The sequence below is a fragment of the Nicotiana tabacum genome, chromosome 3 (assembly GCF_000715075.1).
Source record: "Nicotiana tabacum cultivar K326 chromosome 3, ASM71507v2, whole genome shotgun sequence".
Classification (NCBI taxonomy): Eukaryota; Viridiplantae; Streptophyta; class Magnoliopsida; order Solanales; family Solanaceae; genus Nicotiana; species Nicotiana tabacum.
Window position 1 is genome coordinate 168,853,196 of NC_134082.1, and position 20,665 is coordinate 168,873,860.

A 20,665-nucleotide genomic window follows, 5' to 3' on the forward strand; every position below is an offset into this window, starting at 1 on the left:
ATGGCAAGAAATGTAATGGGAACTAAAGATGGTGGTAGATGAATCGCTGCAACAGTGGAGGATGGCTCGGTCGAAGTGGATGGACCCTCAACTACCTCCGCAACTACCATAGCTGGCTTGTCAGACTGGCCCGGAGTGGTAGGAAGCTGAACCTTCTTCTTTGGGTTTGTAGTATCCATCAGAGAGTACCATGAGAATGGCTTCTTTGGCCGCACCTTCATATCATAATCCCTCGGCTCTACCCCCGCATCTGTGAGATACTCCATAATAGTGTTGGGATACGGGTAAGACGAGTCAACTTGCCTAAAGGTCACAGAGAAGTTGGCCGACATTATGGCACCCATATTGATCGGTTAACCGTCCATGATAGAAGCAACTAGAACTGCCCGCGATATTGGAAGATAAGTTTGATTCTGGCACGGGTCTAGTCTGCTATAGACAAAGGTCTGACAGCCTTTCGCCTCAAAGTTTAGATTGTTCCTCTGAATAGGAACCCCTGTTGTGATCCATGGTGGCGGCGGCCCAGGAGCTGCAAAAATTTCTAGTAACCAGGGACGAGCTACCTCCCCAAGTGCATACTTCTCTAAGTACTCTGTGGGCTCGACATCATCAAACCCAAAGTATATGTTCAACGTGTGCTGGTCAATCGTACGTTGAGGTTTCTCACTTTTGTCCCCTTTTTGATGTGTGCCACATTGGTAAACCACATCCACTTTTTGTGTTCTCTAAACTGCCTCAACATTGTAGGGTTGTACTTTTCTAGATCTTTCAATTGGAATTGTCGCTCAAGAGTGAGAGATCTCACTGAACACCACTCATAGAAGTTAGAGAAAGCATCCAAAATAATGAAGCGGTCTTCCCAGAACTCTTTCTTCTTCAAACTTTCAAGGCCAACAGCTGTAGCATCTCCCCCTCTAACATCATTGGGGATGTCATCAATAGTAGTATTTGGTGCCTCAGGGACAGGTGTAGAGGATGGCTCGAATGCTTGACTAGCACTTTCCGATCCCTTGGAAGTGCTTTGAGAAGTGGACGACTCGTCCTTGAGTTGATACCTTTCTTGTGGCTTTGATTGGACAGTTGGCTGCTCTTACACCGGGTTTTCCTCCGATGTTTCCCTAGATGGGACATAAGAACTGGACTCGAAGGGCTCTGCACCTCTCACTCGACTAGTTGTAGCCTTCTTTGTGATTATCTTTTGTAGGGCGAGGGGTAAAACACTCTTGCCTCGACTCCTAGAAGGTTCACCCCTCCCCTTTGAAGTATTACCTCTGCCTCGAGATCGAACCATTTTCTATACCAAACAAAGGTAGATGTTAGTTGGAATTCAAGTTTAAATAGAAAAGAACACACTAGAAAAAACACTGAAGAACACATTTGAAAACATGCTCGTAGGGTAGGGAGTTGCGATTCGTAGAATTTTCATTGTGGCCGCAGAATGGGCATTACGAACCGCACAATTTTCCATTGCGACCGCAGAAATAGATTGTGGTTCGTACATTTCTCATTGTAGCCGCAACTCAGATACCACTAATATGCTAATTCTCTGATAACAGAGAATTATCTATTTTGCGGCCACAACCAGTTTTCTATAGCTCGCACAAATTGCCTTGCGACTGCAGAAGCATGCCTTACTAAAATACCCTAGACTTCAACTTCTGCGGACCGCACAATTTCTTGTGCGGCCGCAGATTGTAATCAATTATGACAGACAGTCATTTTTTTAATCTAGGGCTTGAAATTTTTGCAAAATTTTGGAATGGAAATAACATCTAAGCATGAAAACCTATTTACCCATTCTTCTAAGAGCATTTTTTCGGTCTACCCACTGCATATTTACCCTACGTGGTTGTTCAAATAAATTCAACAGATAAATGGTCTAAATTTTCACTAAAAGTCCAAAAATTAAAAGAAATACAAGAGCATACCAGATGTGAATGAGTACAAGAGATGAGTGATCAACAGTGGCTAGGCATGTAGGCAGACAATTTAAGACTAAATTTCAATTTTTTGCAAATTGTGAGCTTAGAGAAGGAAAAGGGGAACAATGCTCTAGCCTCTCTGTTTATACTATTCGATGCCTACCAAGGGAAGGAGAAGTGAGTGTGGACGCAAAATTCCAATTGCGGTCCACACTCTATTACCTGGGGCTCATATGCCCTTTTGTTGTTGTGGTCCGCAGAATTTGTTGTGCGGGTGCAGATTTTGTTGCGGACCACAAATTTTGTCTTGCGGTTGCAGTTTGGCCATCTTTATGACAGACCAACTTCAGAGAGTTGCATTTACCTTCAATTTGTGCGGTCCACAATGTATTTGTGAGTCCGTAGAGCACCTTTTGCTGCAGAAACCATAATTGTGCGGTCCACGCAATACAATTGCAGTCCGCAATTCCTTCCACACTTAACCAAATTTCTGGGCACACTTCCTGTAAAGTACACTCATCCCTGCAACATACTCCAAATCCAGTTAGCATAAAAATAATATCTAACTACAAAAGAAGAAAAAGGAAAGAAAAAGAAACATGGGTTGCCTCCCAAGAAGCGACTGATTTAACGTCGCGACATGATGAAGAATAACTTCAATTAAAACAAATCATTGCCACTATGTGGCCATCTCCAACTTTTCCCAAATAGTGCTTAACCCGGTGACCATTGGCTTAGAATACCTTATTGTTTTTGTTCTTCAAGACCAATGCACCAAAGGGTGTCACACCCACAACTTCAAACGAGCCACTCCATTTAGATTTAACTTCCCAGAAAACATCCTCAATTGTGAGTTAAACAACAACACCAAATCGGCCTCTTTGAACTCTATGTTACAAATATACTTGTCATGAAGATATTTCATCTTCTCTTTGTATAAGGACGAACTTGTGTATGCATGGTACTGAAACTCATCCAACTAATTCAAATGTGCCACTCTCAAGTTAGCGGCTATATCCCAATCAAGATTCAACTTCTTTAGAACACACATGGTTTTGTGCTCAAGTTCCACCGGAAGATGACAAGCTTTTCCGAATACCAACTGCTATGGATATATTCCAATAGGTATTTCGTAAGCCGTCCGATAAGCCCATAAAGCATCATCAAGTTTCTTGGACAAATCCGTCCGGTTAGCATTCACTGCTTTGGACAAAATACTCTTTATCTCCCGGTTGGAGACTTTCACTTTCCTGCTTACTTGTGGATTATAGGAAGTCGTGACACCATACTTGGTAAGTAAGGCGTCGAAGGCTTTGTTGCAAAAATGTAACCCCCCATCGCTTAATGATAGCCCGCGAATTACCAAACCTTGTGAAAATATTTTTCTTCAAGAAAACCGCCACACTTCTCGCCTCATTGTTCGATAAAGCGACGACCTTAACCCATTCGAACACATTATCAACCGCACCAAGATGTTGGTGTTTCCATAAGAATTCAAAAAAAGACCTATGAAGTCAATACCCCATACATCAAAAATATCAATCTCCAAAATGGTGGTGAGTGGCATCTCATTTTTATTTGAGATTCCACCGGCCCTTTGACCTTCATCACATTGTTTAACTAGATCACTTGCATCCTTGTAAAGAGTGGGCCAACAGAAACCACAACTTAGTACTTTGGCCGCCGTTCTTGCTCCATAGTGACCACAATATGCCAAAGAATGACAAGCCCCAAGAATTTCACACTGCTCTTCTTCTGGTACACATATTCTAATCACCTCATCCGTATAAATCCAGAAAAGGTACGGTTCATCCCAATAATAGTCTTGACAATCCCGTTTGATCTTCTTCCTTTGGTTTGAAGAGAACTCATCAGCGATGATCCCACTCATAAGGAAATTTACTAGATCCGCGAACCATGGAACCTATTTCATTGAAATATCCAAAATTTTCTCATTGGGGAAGGAGTCATTGATTTCAAGGCCATCATACGGCCTCCCCTCCTCCTCCAAATGAGACAAGTGGTCCGCCGCTTAATTTTCACTTAATTTTTTATCTTGGATGTCAACGTCAAACTCTTGCAACAAAAGCAACCATCTCATCAACCGAGCTTTGGAATCTTTCTTGCTCATAAGATAACGAAGTGACACATGATCCGTGTGGATAATCACTTTAGCACCCATCAAGTACGGGCGGAACTTCTCAATAGTTTACATAATGGCAAGGTGCTCTTTCTCTGTAATGGTATAGTTGACTTGGGCACTATTCATGGTCCTACTAGCATAGTATACCGGATGAAAAATCTTGTTGATGTGTTTCCCCAAAATAGCCCCCACCGCTACGTCACTTGCATCGCATATGAGCTCAAAAGGAACACTCTAATTTGGAGCGATGATGATGGGAGTTGTTGTCAACTTGAACTTTAGCAATTCAAAAGCTCTCATGCAATCAACATTGAAGTTAAACTTAGCATATTTCTTGAGAAGCTTTCACAACGGGTTCACCACCTTAGAAAAATCCTTGATGAAGCGCTGGTAAAACCCTGCGTGACCTAAAAAACTCTGCACGCCCTTCACCGAAGTTGGAGGTAGAAGTTTAGAAATAACCTCAATCTTTGCCTTGTCAACTTTAATTCTATTCTTTGAGATTTTATGGCCAATGACAATGCCTTCCTCGATCAAGAAATGACATTTCTCCCAATTTAGCACCAAATTTGTTTCTTCACATCTTGCCAACACTTTATTCAAGCTTGCGATACAATCATCAAAAGAATTCCTGACCACCGAGAAGTCATCCATGAAAATTTCAAGGTAATCCTCCACCATGTCCGTGAAGATAGCCATCATATACCTTTGAAAAGTCCTTGGTGCATTGCACAAACCAAATGGCATCCACTTGAAGGCAAAAGTACCATAGGGACATGTAAAAGTTGTTTTCTCTTGATCCTCCTGAGCAATAAGAATTTGGTTATAGCTAGAATACCCAATGTTTACCGTGAAAATAGTAACAACAATTAAATTTGTAAATGGAATTCTAAAATTACGTGATCTATTCTCGAGCTAGTTGTTAGAGCAGTTGATGATAATAATATGGAGTTTAATGATGAAATGCAAGCTAAAACGAGATAGTAATCGAACCAAGGGACCTGCTGCCCAGGTATAGGTCTGGTCGATGGGGGACCTCGGGGTCGACGTTAGGGTCGAGTTTGAGCTATCGGGGATAGTGGGGAATGGGATAACAACTGAGGATATACTTAAATAAGGCTCTTTACAACCAATACTTAGCTATATAATGAAGAACAAGTAAGAGAACGATGGATATAAAGGTGGCCTCGGGCCAGTGAGAAAAAGAAAGTTAGAAAGAAAAGAGAGAGAGAGAGTCATTATTGCACTTGAGTAGAATGGTTGGAGCTCTGTCTTCAAATGGAGCAACATCAGTAGAGCCTACAAAATAATGGGGATCCCCTTTATATAGGAGGGGAATCCATTCAGAACGTATTAACCGTAAAGTAATGGAGATAGGATGGCTAGACATGACATCTTGAAAATAGGCCCCGGATAGACCAACCATGTCACGTTAAGCCGCGTGCCTTGGGAACTCCCCCCTCTCGCCTGTTGTAGCTTGCTGTACTTGTCAGAATATGATATCCTTCGGACCGATATATATCGAACCTCGAGGATGAGTCTCGACCTTGGCTTCGAGCTTCGAGGGGCATGACCGCGAGATGGTTGGAAATCAGGGCCCCGGGTCCCCGGATTCGCCGTATACAGATAGTCTATGCGTTTCTTAGAGTGAAGGCGACAAGAAACAATAAGAAATAGTTCTGAATCCCTGCTTCCTCTAGTGCCCTTGCGAACGGATACAAGGTATTAAGGCGCATTACGTGCACCGTTCTTGCAGATTTCAGCATTGACTACGGCGGTTGGCTTCCTTCAATATACCCATGATGCTTTTATAAATACTCGTCTCTTCCTTTCTAGATTCCATCTTGTGTTCAAAACCCTTAGTGAGGTCTATTTCTCTTCGTTCTCACTCTTTCCCAGGGACGCAACCCCCTTTTTCTTCTTTCCTCAGATTTCACCAAGGATGACGAATATTTCCACTTTTGCTTCCCAGGAGGCTGCGGGCTCATCCCCTTCGCTTTTCTCTCGAGGTGAAGTGGCCACTCCCCCCATTCCGAGGAATGCATTCCGGGACCCTTTGTGATGACCTCCGATTTTAGGGTCGGGAGACCCTCCTCAAAGTCAGGGCACCACGAGCCTATAACTCGATATATTAGCTATATAACGGACATCAAAAGAGTGAAGGAAGACTGTTGTTGGGGAGATACCATGCTCGTGGAGATTCCCGCTCAGGATGAAGATATTATGGCTCATAAAGTCGGTTTTCTGAGTGTGTACACATACCCATTCTCTTTGGGGACGGTGGAGCCGTCCTCGCCCTTGATCGACCCCGTGATTCTTGACTTCTGCCGGAGTTACCAGGTAACTCTAGGTCAAGTCCACCCTTTGTTCTGGCGTGTAGTTTATATGATTAGGCATTATTCGAGCATGATAGAGGGAATGCCCTTTACCCTGAACCATTTGATCCGAATATATAGCCCTCGTCTGCTTCGCAGAGGCTTAGTCAAGCTTCACTGTCGAGCCTCGAGGTCCCTTTTTGCCCCCACCGAGGAGTCTAGGGATGATAGGTGGTTAAGTCGATTCGTCTGAGTGAGGACGTCTGATCTGATTCCAGCAGAAAAGATGTCGTTCCCTGAGAAATGGAACGTTGGGCGTAAGTAGACGTGGTGCCCTTGCCTTTTCTTGGTAATTTTTCTTTATACATATGACTTTGCCTTTCTTATCTTTTTAGCTGCAATGATCTACCCTGGCGCAATGTCGAACCTTCAGGGTTAAGTCGGTCGTTTGCACTCAATCTTCCCGTATACCGACCAAGCGTGGCGGGATTTATCCCGATCTCGGTGGGAGGCCGGAGGCCCTGGTAAGCCTTGAGTCTTGTTGCATCCGTGCATTTTGATGTATCTTGCTGTTAGTAGCTTTCTCTGCACCGTGCATTTTAACATATGCATCTATGCAGGTATGGGAGAAATCTTACTGATGAGGGAGGAGCCATCCATTGGAGGGGACACTCTGATGCATGACGAGGAGAGGAAGAGGCAGGAGAGCCTATCGGCTGAGCCACCAGAACCCAAGAGGATCAGAGTGGAGGATTCCAAGGTTGACCCATTGGCTCCAGTATCCGGGGCAACGGGAAATCCTCGTGCTGAAGGTGAGGGAGAAAGCAGCTTGTCGACACCCTGAAGAGTGTTTGGGGTTGATTGATCCTCAGGTCATGGGAATAGATGCTTCCGGACAGGAGTTTGATGCTGGCACGGCTCAGATTTGTGGTGGTGAGGCAATGGATGGGGTATCGAGCACTGACCTTGAATTGACAGGTGGCCGGAGGTCTCCCCGATCCAGGGCGCCCTTGATAGGCAGTTTGGAGGGACCTTGATCTGGGACCCGGGATGAATAGAGGACGGAGATTTAGGATAACCCCGTTGGCTCGTTGGATATTATTGATTCTCCAAAGGAGGAGATCCTTCCATCTTTCGGAATGCAAGAGGAGTCTCGCGAGGAGCCTTTCATGGTGGGAGCACTGATGAAAGGCAGAGATGCACTCGGGAGGCCGGCGATCATTCTTGAGGGTAGTTCCGAGGTCAACGCCTCATCTATTTTTGGCAAGATAGGCAATCTTTGTGAGTGGGTAACTTCATCTAGCCTTGTCTGCTGCTTTAGGCTGCTCCATCCTTTATCCTCTTAACTTTTTTATGCGGTTTCAGGCCGAGGTGCTTTATAACCAGGCCCTCGCCTAGTATTAGGATGAGGTGAGTCGTTGTGAGTGTGAGAAAGCCTTTTTCACCGAACATGTCATCCATCCCTTGTTTTCACCATCATTTGAGCCTTTGTAAAATTTTGTCGCTTTTAACTCTTTGTGCCCCGATCTGTGCAGTTTGGGAAGGAAAATGCCCTGCTAAGAGGGGAGCTTCAGGCCAGGGATGCTGAAATCTCCGAGCTTAGCCGGCATGCAAGTGAGGTGTCTTCTGAAAGGGACAACCTCAGGAAGAGAGTTACCTTGATTGAGTGTCAGCTTCAGGGCACGAATGAGGATATCGGCAGGTATAAGAGCCTTCATTCTGAGTTGGTAGCTGCATTGCTCCAGATCAAAGTTGAGGCCGAGGCGCTTGTATCTTCGCATGGGGGAGGAGCGATGGTTGCAGATTCCTACGTTGAGAGGGCGTTTGAGGGGGCTAGCCCAATTTTACCTCGAATCGTGGATCACGCTTGGCCGAGTTCTTGAGGACTGACCGTCGAGGGAATATTGGAAGGCAGCTTAAGCGGGGTTAAAAATGGGGGTGGATCCCCGGAGAGGGGGGACGCCGTCGAGAATGGGTCATCGGGGGATCTGTAATCGCCTAGATGCAACCTTTGAGGATGTCGGTTCGGCGATAGATTATGATATGCTATTTTTTCCTGTTGATCTCCCTGTTTGTTGTACAATACTTTTATTTTGGTATATGTATGAGGAGAATTCCGCGACTCTGTTTCCCTTATTCCCTTTCTATTTTGAATTCAGCAACGATTGGCGAAAAAACCTTAGACCTGCAATATAACCCTGTGGCCCTTTTGGGCTGGCTCGGGAATTGTCGTGTGGCTAGTTGATGCGGCCTCCGACGTGAACCGCTGTGAGGGATCTCACACTTTTGCCCCACCGTCTTGATTGTGTTTCTGGGTTGGGTTTGTCCCGAGCCTTGTTGATTTCTGCTCTCTCGTGCCCGCCCGGTTGGATGATGATGGTTCTTACCTTTTGCCCTCAGGCATTTTGCTGTTTCAACTATTTTGGGTCCAGTCTCTGAGTCGCGTTGCAATTCGAGCTTTAATTGACCCTAAAGTTCTTTCTTGCCTGCATGGGCAAGCAATGATGGCCTTTTGTGCTTCGGGTCGAAGTGACCTTACAGACACGTGGCCTGGAGGCTCACTCGGCTGGTTGACATTGGAATTTATGTTGTGCCCTTAGGCATGTTGTAGTTTAACTATTTCGGGTCCAGTTTCCGATTCGCATTGGGATTCGAGCTTTAATTGACCCTTAAGTGTTTTCAGACCGGTGATAGTGCCTCTTACGCTGTTTTGGTCATTGAGACCTTTCAATATGTGGCCCGGAGGCTTGCATAATTAACTATTTTGGATTCGGTCACTGAATCGGGTTACCATTCGAGCTCATTTTAATCCTCAAGTTGTCAGTTTTTAAGATGGCGGCAATGGTTCTTACGCTGTTTGGTCGTAGAGACCTTTCAATGTACGCCCGGAGGCTCGTTTGGCTGGCGATAATGGCTCTTACGCTGTTTTGCTTGTGGGCTTTTTGTAGGCTTTGTTTTTCGCTCGTAAAGGTCTTTTGAAATAATTTTGCCTGACCCGTCATCGGTTTTGGAAGAACCAAGATTTCAAGTCAGTATCGGCGATGTTTGAGCAGCTCGGAAGGTTCATAGCTCATAGGCTGAGTAGGTCGAAGCCTTGTGATTTGGAGCTGACATGGTTAAAGCTCATTTTTGCCTGTTGAGGGAAACCTGTTTTAACCGATTCTTTTCGAAGTATGTTCGAAGTAGTGGCCTATGATTTTTGTTTAGCGACGGTCGGGCGTCCCCGAGTTGCATTAGTTTTGTTGTATCATCCATTTTGACCGTAGTCATATGTGTTTGGCTAGATCCATTTTGATCCCGAGTGATAGTTTAGGTGTCTACACCGAGGGTATGCCCTTTCGGGACTCTTACAAATGCGACGTATAGCCTGAACTTCGGGATTTTCATGCATGTTGAGGTCTTACAGTTTGTCATGCATGTTGAGGTCTTATAGTTTTAGTTGTAATGTAAAATAGATCTGGTTACGCCGAGTCTGCCCGCTAGGGGTCTTACAGTTTTGGGTTTTCCAGCGCAAGGCGATTAATGACAGTCTCCAAGTCATCGAGTTTGCTTAAGCTTGAAAACCGCTTTTCGTGAGCTTGGAATTTCCTTGCAGGGGCTTTTATGAGCCCTGAGTTCCGACCCTAGGGTCATGCGGGTGCTGAATTGCTGGTGGACGCATTTGGTGGAGAGGCCTTCGTCGCGAGCATGTTGAAATCCCCTTTTCTAGAGTACGAGATGCCTAAAGATATTATTTATTGCTTGGCGTAAATACATGTTGTTTTGTTTTTGCGAGTTCGGCCTGTGCGGGTGTGACTCCTTAGGCCGTTTGACCCGATACAGTATTCCCAATCGGAGCCTTGTTCGTCTTTTTCCCAGGGTGGGGCTGTTTGCGAAAGAAATCTTGTAGGCTCTTCGAATCCTTCTTGGGAGATATATGGACATCATCTCGTTAAAAACCTTGCTGGCAAAAACCCGTTTCGGGATAAAAAAACTCGGTCGAAGGAAAAGAGTGCGACGTTTGCTCGAGAATATTTGTGGGATTCCATATCCGGCCGCCCTAGCAGTAATACCGCTTAAGCATCGACACATTCCAGTTACTCGGAAGGTACGGTCCTTCCCAATTTTGGCCCAGCTTCCCTTCATTAGGGTTTCTAGTGTTGAGGGTAACCTTCTTTAGGACTAAGTCTCTGATTCCGAAGTATCGGAGATCCGTTCTTCTGTTGTAGTATCTTTCGATTTTCTGCTTCTAGGCAGCTATCCGAACTAGCGAGGCTTCCCGTCTTTCATCGAGCAGCTCGAGGGTCGTTGCCATGGCTTCATTGTTTGATCCCTTGCTAGTGTGTCGAAATCTGGTGCTTGGTTCCCTGACCTCCACCGGTATCATTGCTTCGGCGCCATACACTAGGGAGAAGGGTGTCTCCCTGGTGCTCGATTTTGGAGTTGTCCGGTATGCCTACAGCACCCGGGGCAGCGTTTCTCTCCATTTTCCCTTGGCACTTTCCAACTTCTTTTTCAAGTTTTGAATGATGGTTTTATTTGTAGATTCGGCTTGGCCGTTTGCGCATGGGTGGTATGGCGTCGACAGGATTCTCTTGATTTTGTTGTCTTCAAGGAACTGTGTTACCTTGCTCCCGATGAATTGCCTCCCGTTGTTGTATGTTATTTCGAACGAGATCTCGAACCGAAATATGATGTGCTCCCATATAAAATTGATGACTTCCTTCTCTCTTATTTTCTCGAAAGCCTGCGCGTCTACCCATTTTGAGAAATAGTCAGTCGTAAATAAAATGAATCTGGCCATACCTGGTGCCGTTGGCAAAGGGCCGACAATGTCTATCCCCCACTTCATGAATGACCATGGTGATAAAATGGAATGCAGTTGTTCCCTAGGCTGGTGGATCACGGGAGCAAACCTCTCACACTTGTCGCATTTTCGGACGAATTCCCTGGCATCTTTTTCCATGCTGTCCCAATAGTAGCCCGCTTTGATCACTCTTCGAACTAAGGAATCGGCCCTAGAGTGATTTCTGAAGGAGCCCTCGTGGATATCCCGGAGCACGTAATCCGTGTCGCCTGATCCCAAGCATATCGCTAGGGGACCATCAAAAGTTCTCCCGTAGAGAGCCCTATTTTCATCGAGTGAGAACCAAGCCGTATGGTTTGCATGGCCCTTGATTCTTTTGGATTCGTGGGTAGCTTCCCGTCCTTCAGATAAATGATGTATTTGTTTCTCTAATCCCATGTCAGGCTGGTGGAGTTAATCTCTGCGTGACCTTTCTCGACCATAGATTTGAATAGTTGGACAACGGTTTCGGGGAGCATGTCTTCTTCTTAAGCGGAAGATCCTAGGTTCGCAAGGGCAACGACCTCGCAATTTTGCTCTCGAGGTACATGGACTAAGGTCCATTCTTTAAAGCGACGTAATGCGATTTGGATTTTGTCCAAATACCTTTGCATCCTGTCTTCTCGGGCTTCGTAGCTTCCGTTCACTTGGCTTACCACGAGGAGCTAGTCGCATTTCGCCTCTACAGTCTCGGCTCCCAAACTTTTGGCCAACTCTAAACCTGCAATCATAGCATCATACTCGACTTCATTGTTAGTCAGTTTGATGGTCTTTATGGATTGCCTGATTATGCTGCTGACGGGCGGATTTAGGACTATACCGAGTCTGGATCCTCTTACGTTTGTGGCACCATCCGTGAACAGGGTCCATACCCCGGAGGATGTTCCTGATTTTAATAAAAGCTCCTTCTCTACCTCGGGTACAAGGGTTGGCAAGAAGTCGGCCACGAAATCCGCTAGGATTTGGGACTTGATGACCGTCCGAGGTTGATACTTGATGTCATACCCTCCAGGTTCGATGGCCCATTTGGCCAATTAGCCCGATAACTCAGGTATATGCAGTACACTCCGGAGGGGATAAGTTGACAGGACACAGACACGGTGGCACTGAAAGTAAGGCTTCAGTTTGCGCGAGGCGCTTATTAGTGCGAGAGCCAATTTTTTTAGATGGGGGTACCGGGTTTCGGCGTCCCCTAAGGTCCGGCACACATAATAAATAGGAAATTGTGTACCTTGATCTTCTCAGACCAGTACGCCGCTTACCACTATTTCGGATACAGTCAGGTATAGGTATAACTTTTCATCCTCCTTGGGCGTGTGCAGCAAAGATGGGCTAGACAAGTACCATTTCAGTTCTTCCAGGGCATGTTGGCATTCTGGAGTCCATTCGAAGTTGTTCTTTCTTTTGAGTAGGGCAAAGAAATGGTGGCTTTTGTCCGACAATCTTGATATGAATCCGTCTAGGGCCGCGATCCGCCCTGTCAACCATTGAACGACTTTTACGTTGTTCACCACCGTAATCTCTTCGATGGCCTTTATTTTGTCGGGATTGATTTCGATCCCCCTGTTTGATACCATGAAGCCTAGGAATTTGCCTGAGCCTACTCCGAAGGCGCACTTCTCAGGATTGAGCTTCATGTTGTAGCTTCTGAGGATGTCGAAGGTTTCCTGCAAATGGGTCAGATGGTCCGCTGTGCGCAGGGATTTGACTAGCATATCGTCAATATATACCTCCATTGATTTTCCTACTTGGTGCTTGAACATTTTATTAACTAGTCATTGGTATGTTGCTACCACATTTTTTAGCCCGAAGGGCATTACATTATAGCAATATGTACCATATTTTGTGATAAATGAGGTCTTTTCCCTATCCTCGGGGTTCATCTGGATTTGATTGTACCCCCAGTAGGCATCGAGGAAAGTAAAGGTCTCGTGGCCGGCTGTAGAATTGATCAGGGGATCGATATTAGGCAACGGGAAGGAATCTTTTGGGCACGCTTTGTTCAAGTCTTTATAGTCTACGCACATCCTTAGCTTATTCCCCTTTTTGGCACTACCACTATGTTAGCTAGCCATTCGGGATACTTTATCTCCCTGATGGATCCGATTTTAAGGAGTCTCGCCATTTCCTCTTTGATGAAGGCATGATTTATCTCGGATTGCGGTCTTCTCTTTTGCTTCACGGGTTTGAATTTGAGGTCAACACTTAGTTTGTTGGAGGTTATTTCTGGTAGGAGACCCGTCATATCTAAGTGGGACCAAGCGAAATAGTCGATATTATTACCAAGGAATTGAATAAACCCTGCCGTGAGTTCGGGGGTCAGCCCCGTTCCCAGGTATACCTTGCGATCCGGGAGGTGTTTGATCAAAACGGTCTACTCCAACTCTTCGACTGTTGATTTGGTCGCTTCGGATTCCTCCGGGGTGACGGAGGTTCGGGGTGCAAAAAAGTCTTCCTTGTCGTCTTCAAGGGTCCACATGTTTCCCTCCTCGTCTGAGGTGGGGCATGTGGGGGTTGGCATCTCGTGGTGGACCACAAACATTTCCCTCGCTGCCCGCTGTTCTCCATGTATGGTCGTGATGCCATCCCTGGTGGGAAACCTTATCACCTGGTGCAAAGCCTAGGGCACTGCCCTTAGGTTGTGTATCCAAGGCCTGCCAAGTAGGGCGTTGTATCTCAAGTCGCCGTCGATGACCTGAAACCCAGTGTTTTGGGTTGTGCTAGACGTGTCGATCGGGAGGGTGATTTCTCCATTCGTTTCTTCTCCGAACATGTTGAAACCATGGAGGACCCGAGGGGTGGGAACAAATTGATTGAGCAGCCCTAGCTGTTCTACTGCTTCTGACCTGATTATGTTGACCGAGCTGCCTGGATCCACGAGCACGCGCTTTATTCTGGTGTTGTTTGAGAGAAACAAGATTACTAGCGCATCGTTGTGCGGTTCCATCATAGCTTCGAGATCCTCTTCGCTAAATATGAGGGTTTCTCCAGGTAAGCGTTCTTGGGCTGGCCCCTCCTTTGTGGCGGACGTTCTCGCTCGTTTGGACACGGGTCCTCGAGGAAACATTGGCTCCCCCAATAATCATGTGGACATCGGCCTCTAGGTCGGTCATGCCCTTTTCTCTATCGTCTTTGAGGTTCCGGCTTCCCATTTCACTAGTCGAGCCAGGCTCTTCGTCCTGAAAGAAGAGATCTTTGGACAAGAAAAAGTGTAAAAGATAGCGTGCGTTTGTGCAATAGAACCAGCAAGAAAATAATCACTATTATTTTTAGCCCCACGGTGGGCGCCAAACTGTTTACCGTGAAAATGGTAACAACAATTAAATTTGTAAATGGGATTCTAAAAATACATGATCTATTCCCGAGCTAGTTGTTAGAACAGTTGATGCTAATAATATGGAGTTTAATGATGAAATGCAAGCTAAAACGAGATAGTAATCGAACCGAGGGGCCTGCTGCCTGGGTATAGGTCTGGTCGATGGGGGGCCTCGGGGTCGACGTTAGGGTCGAGTTTGAGCTATCGGGGATAGTCGGGAATGGGATAACAATTGAGGATATAATTAAACAAGGCTCTTTACGGCCAATACTAAGCTATATGATGAAGAACAAGTAAGAGAACGATGGATGTAAAGGTGCCTCGGGCCAGTGAGAACAAGCGAGTTAGAAAGAAAAGAGAGAGAGAGAGAGAGAAAAATATTATTGCACTTGTGGAGAAAATGGAGCAACATCAGCCGAGCCTACAAAGTAATGGGTATCCCCTTTATATAGGAGGGGAATCCGTTCAGAATGTATTAACCGTAAAGTAATGGAGATAGGATGGCTAGACATGACATCTTGAAAATAGGCCCCGGATAGACCAACCATGTCAGGTTAAGCCGTGTGCCTTGGGAACTCCCCTCTCGCCTGCCGTAGCTTGCTGTACTTGTCAGAATATGATATCCTTTGGACCGATATATATCGAACCTCGAGGATGAGTCTCGACCTTGACTTCGAGCTTCGAGGGGCATGACCGCGAGATGGTTCTATGACGGGGGAATCAGGCCCCCGGATTCGCTGTATACACCCATCAAGGAAATAATAGAAAGCACGAGCGGCATATCTATCAAGCATTTGATCTTGGAAGGGAGGTGGAAGATGGTCCTTCCTTGTGACTTTGTTGAGCTTGTGGTAGTTCATACACACTCTCCACCCGGTCACCGTTCTTGTAGGAATCAATTCGTTCTTGTTGCTAGTGACCACCGCCATGCCCCCCTCTTTAGGACACATTGAACCGCAGAAGTCCATGAACTATCAGAAATGGGTTAGACAAACCCGACATCCAATCACTTGATGATATCCTTTTTGATAACCTCTTGCATGGATTTATTGAGTCTCCTTTGATGTTCAACAGATGGTTTGACACCTTCCTCCAAGTTAATCTTGTGCATGCAAAAGGCAGGGCTTATCCCCTAAATATATGTCAATGTCCATCCAATAGCTTTCTTCCTCTTTTGTAGCACAACCAATGTAGAATCTACCTGCAAGTTAGTCAAAGAAGAGGAAAGAATAACCGGTAAAGTAGAAGAAGGGCCAAGAAATTCATACCGAAGATGTGAAGGTAATGGCTTCAATTCTAACATAAGAGGCTCTTCGATTGAAGACTTTGTAGGAGGGATGTCCTATTTTCAAGATCTAAGGACAGTTTTCAGGGCTCATAGGTGTATGACCTTATTCCTTGCAGAGAGTTCACACATTCCACAAAGCCATCCATCTCGTCATCATCAAAGTTGAGCAAGACGGCCTCCAATATATCACCAACATTTATCATATCAGTTGTTTCATTCACAATCATATTGGTCACCAAGTTCACGAAAGAGCACACCTCATTGCTATTGGGGTGCCTCATGGACTTACACACATGTAAAACCACTTTTTCATCACCAACCCGGAAAGTAAGTTCTCGGGCTTTAATATCACAAAAAGCCTTCCCGTATAAAAGAAAGGTCTATCAAGAATAATCAGCACCTCATAATCAACCTCACAATCTAGAATGACAAAATCTGTAGGGAGAATGAATTTATCAACACGAACCAAAACATCCTCAATCACTCCCAAGGGTCTCTTCATAGTGTGATCGGTCATTTGCAATCTCATAGAGGTGGGCCTTGGTTGGCCAATTCCCAATGTTTTGAAAATCGAATAGGGCATCAAATTTATACTTTCCCTAAGATCACAAAGAGCTTTTGCAAACTTGGCACTTCCAATTGTACAAGGAATCGTGAAAGCATCGGGATCCTCTAACTTGGGAGCCATTGAATGTACAATTGTACTCACTTGATGAGTGACTTTGATAGTTTCAAAATTCATCGACTGCTTCTTTGTCACAAGATCCTTCATGAACTTTGAATGACCGGGCATTTGCTCCAAGGCTTTAACTAATGGCACATTGATTGAGAGAATCTTCATTATTTGGATAAACTTCTTGAATCGGTTTTCACCATTTTGCTTTGCAAGTCTTTGAAGGTATGGAGGTGGAGGCTTAGGTAATGGTGCCTTAGACTTTTGCACTACCAGCACCGGTATGTCAATAATGTGATCCCTAGATGGGTTCACCTCCTCTGGAGTCTCTTCCGCATATCTTCAATATCAATCCAAACCTCATCATTAGATTACTCAACATTGTTTGGGATCTCCTCTTCTTCCACTACTTGCTATTCGTCCACAAGTTTCCTTTGGCTTGAGGTGGGTGCCTTCCCACCTTTTATAATTCTTGTAGTAACGGCCATGACATGCCCTGTATTAAACCCAGCCTTTGGGTTCACCATTGTGTCACTTGGTAGTGCCCCCTTAGAACGAGTATTTAGAGCTTCAGAGATTTTCCCCATTTGAACTTCCAAGTTACGAATTGATGTACTGTGCAAGGCAAGTTGGGCATCAGAATCGATGTTCTTCTCGATCATTTGCTTTAACATATTCTCAATACGCCTTATTTCATTGTTGGAAGAACTTGGACCATGGGAAGGTTAAGGAAGCAGGTTGCTCGGTTGTTGATACATCCGGGGCCTTTGCCCTTGATTGTTACCTCCCTAATTTTCTTAATTGTTTCCATTCCAATTTCCTTGATTGTTGTTGTTATGCCAATTCCCTTGATTGTTTCCACCACTCCAATTACCTTAGTTGTTAGAGTTCCAATTACCTTGATTGCCTTAAGGTCGCCATTGTTGTTGATTCGAGCTTTGAGAGTTGTTACTTTGCCCTTGGTAGTTGTTCACATATTGCACCTCCTCCTCTTGTTTATTGTAAGATTCATCTTGATCAAACCCACTATCTTCTTGCACATAATTCTCCACTTGATTTTGCACTTGCGGACCTTTGGTCCTTCTTTTGTTCACCATCATGTTTACTCCCTCCATGGCATTTACTTGCTTAGGATTTTGCACTTGTTGAAGTTGAGTCTTTGCTAATGGATTTATGGTGGTGGTCAATTCGGCAATGTCTCGCCCATGGTCATGCAACTTTTTATGGAGGTGAATCATATTCGGGTCACCTTGTGGAACATTAGCCCTGGATTGCCATGCCGATGATGTGTTCGCCATTTATCCAAAATCTCACAAGCTTCTGCATACGACGTAGTCATGAAATTCACATTGGCAAGTTGATTCACCACACATTGGTTTGTCATGTTAAACCCATGATAAAAAGTTTGTTGAATCATATTCTCTGTCATGTCATTATTGGGACACATGATAGAAGAACTTGGCAATAAATTTCTCCGCCAACTCATCCCAAATACGAATGGAATGGTTTGGTAATCGTTCCAATAAATCTAAGGCTTTCCCCCGTAGAGAGAACGGAAAAAGCCTTAGCCTCAAAGCATCCTTGGAGACGTTTGTTTCTTTACTCCCCCAATAAATGTCCACAAACTCCTTCAAGTGTTTATATGAATTTTGACTTGGAGACCCGGTGAAGAAACCTCGTTGCTCTAGAAAAGTTAGCATAACATTGGTGATTTGAAAGTTGCCCGCCCTGATTTAGGGAGGGACTATAGAACTTGCATAACCTTAATTCAGAAATACCCGGTGTGGAGCCGCTCTTGGTGGAGGTGGGGATGGAACTAAGACATTGTCATAAGGCGCCCGACCTCTTCTATTAGCTTGAGGTTCAAGAGGAACCTCTTCAACTTGGTCATCCTCAATGCCCACATCCCCCAAAGGCATGTTTCCGAGTTTATTGTTATTCGCCATTATTATACCTACAATTGATTCACACAAATTAGTAACACAGAGGGAAAAGAAGATATTCCACATACAAACCCAAATATATATCTAACACCGTATTTAACTCCCCGATAATGGCGCCAAAAATTGATCACGTCCAAATGCACGCCTCTAAATAGGTATGACATGGTCATTTGCAAAAATAAAAACCAATAAAGAGTTGGGTTCGAATCTATATGGAGCTAAGATGGTAGTTAGGAGTATATATTCGGAATGAGCATGTGAAGTATCTAGATTGCATTTTCACTAATAGGTTTTTGTTTTTATTTCTAAAATTAAGCTAATGATTGCAGCTCTAAAGATATAAAACTAGAAATGATTATTTTTGAGTGTTTTCCAAAAATATAAAAGGCATGGGGTTGTGACCATGACCCTGGTGTTTGCCTAATAAGATAAAGACTTTTATGCTCGTTTTATTGATTGGGGTGTATTATAGCTCGCAACATTACGTTACCCACTTAATACCTCTCGGCTAAAGTTTCCTAAAGAAGCGAAGAGAAACGGCTATAGTACTTGAAATATTCAATACTTGATCTAATTTTGTAAAACTCTTCTATTTATACAAGGCTGACAATTTCAGACAAAAATGCCCCTCGAGAGGTTCTGCGGCTGCACAATTCCATGTGCAGTTCGCAGGTTTCTTCATATTGTCAGGAATTGGAGGTTTGCGGCCATACTATTCTGAACTACTACCGCAAGGCACTCTTTTTCGGTCCACAATAGTATGATTGTGGCCGCAAGATAATCTTTTGCGGCTGCACAAATTTTATGCGGACTGCAATTTGAGAAAGCTCTGGACTTGGCTTTTTGTCATCTCTCTGATCTTGGATCCTAGCCCAGCTTTTGCGGCCTCATAATTCATGTGCGGTCTGCAATTTTCTCAAAAGTCTGCTAAGTTTTCCTTCCTTGATTGTTGCCACAGATAAAATTATGCGGACCATACATTGTATGCTTCTGTGCCTTTTACTGCCTTGTGTTTAGACTACTATTTTTTGAGTAGAATTTCATCTCGGGAGTCCAACTTCCAACTTTCCTGCAATTTTACACATTTTATTAGTTTCGGGGACATAATTCAATGCTTTTAGACTAAAATAAAAGCTAAAAGGTGCTAATAAGTAGTCAAAATCCTCACTTATTAGTTACTCGAGAAAGGGAGTAGTAATGGCATGCAACAATTGTGGTGTGAAAACTACAATGCTAGGGGCTGTCTCAAGGTAAAGAATTATGATGTGTCACAACTTCTAAGAATTCTGATTTGTCACAATTCAAGGGAGTTGTCACAACTTCTAATATTTTTTTTTGGGTGCTAGGAGAAAACCATTGTATAGACTTCAAAATAAAGGAAAAAGTAACACCAGAAATGTGGTTCAAGTCGGACCTCAGCTCCAGAATTTCCACTTGCATCTGCTGCTTCTGAAGATGAAGGAATAGACTTTGACAGTGAAATTGTGACACAACATACACAAGAATCCTCTTATGCCACTACTAGTTATCACAAGGCTATGGTCATGTTATTGGTACTGATGAAGATCCATCTCTGAGGCCAATAATTATTGCTGAATCAGAAACAAGACTTGCAGTTAGAAAGCTAAATATAAGGCACCAACAGGAACAATAAGAACTCAATTTTGTGAAGATGCAAATGGAGTGGCAGTGCCATCAAGTTTGCCTTACTCACCGACCAAGGGAACTTGGAAGGGAAAACCAGCTATCACACTCAAGCAAATCCAAGATAAAGCAAGAAAAAAGAAGAAATTGAAGAGGGCATCAAATTGTGAAGTTTAGGAATCTTTTTGGGTAGAGGTCTTTATGTTAAGAACTTACATTAAGATTGTTGTTATGGTTGTTGGTTTTGGTTAACAGGTTGTTGGTTTTTGATGAGATTCTAGGTATTTCTTTTTGGTGAATTCAAACCTCTTATTTGACTTGAAATGGTTTTATGCAAATGAATATTGTTCTAAGTATTGTTTAGGTTGTTGTTCAGGCTATTGGTTTGTAGCCAACTCCCTTAAATTGTGATAAATCATAATGTTCGTAGCCTTTATATAGTGCTGCTAATTGTATATGCACTATTATAGCTAGAACAACTTCCTTGAATGTTTGTAGCCAACTTCCTCTATTGGTTTGTAGCCAAAAATATATAGGATGAGTATTGTTCTAAATGTTGATTGTGTATGTTTAGGTTGCGTACGTTCATAGACTGT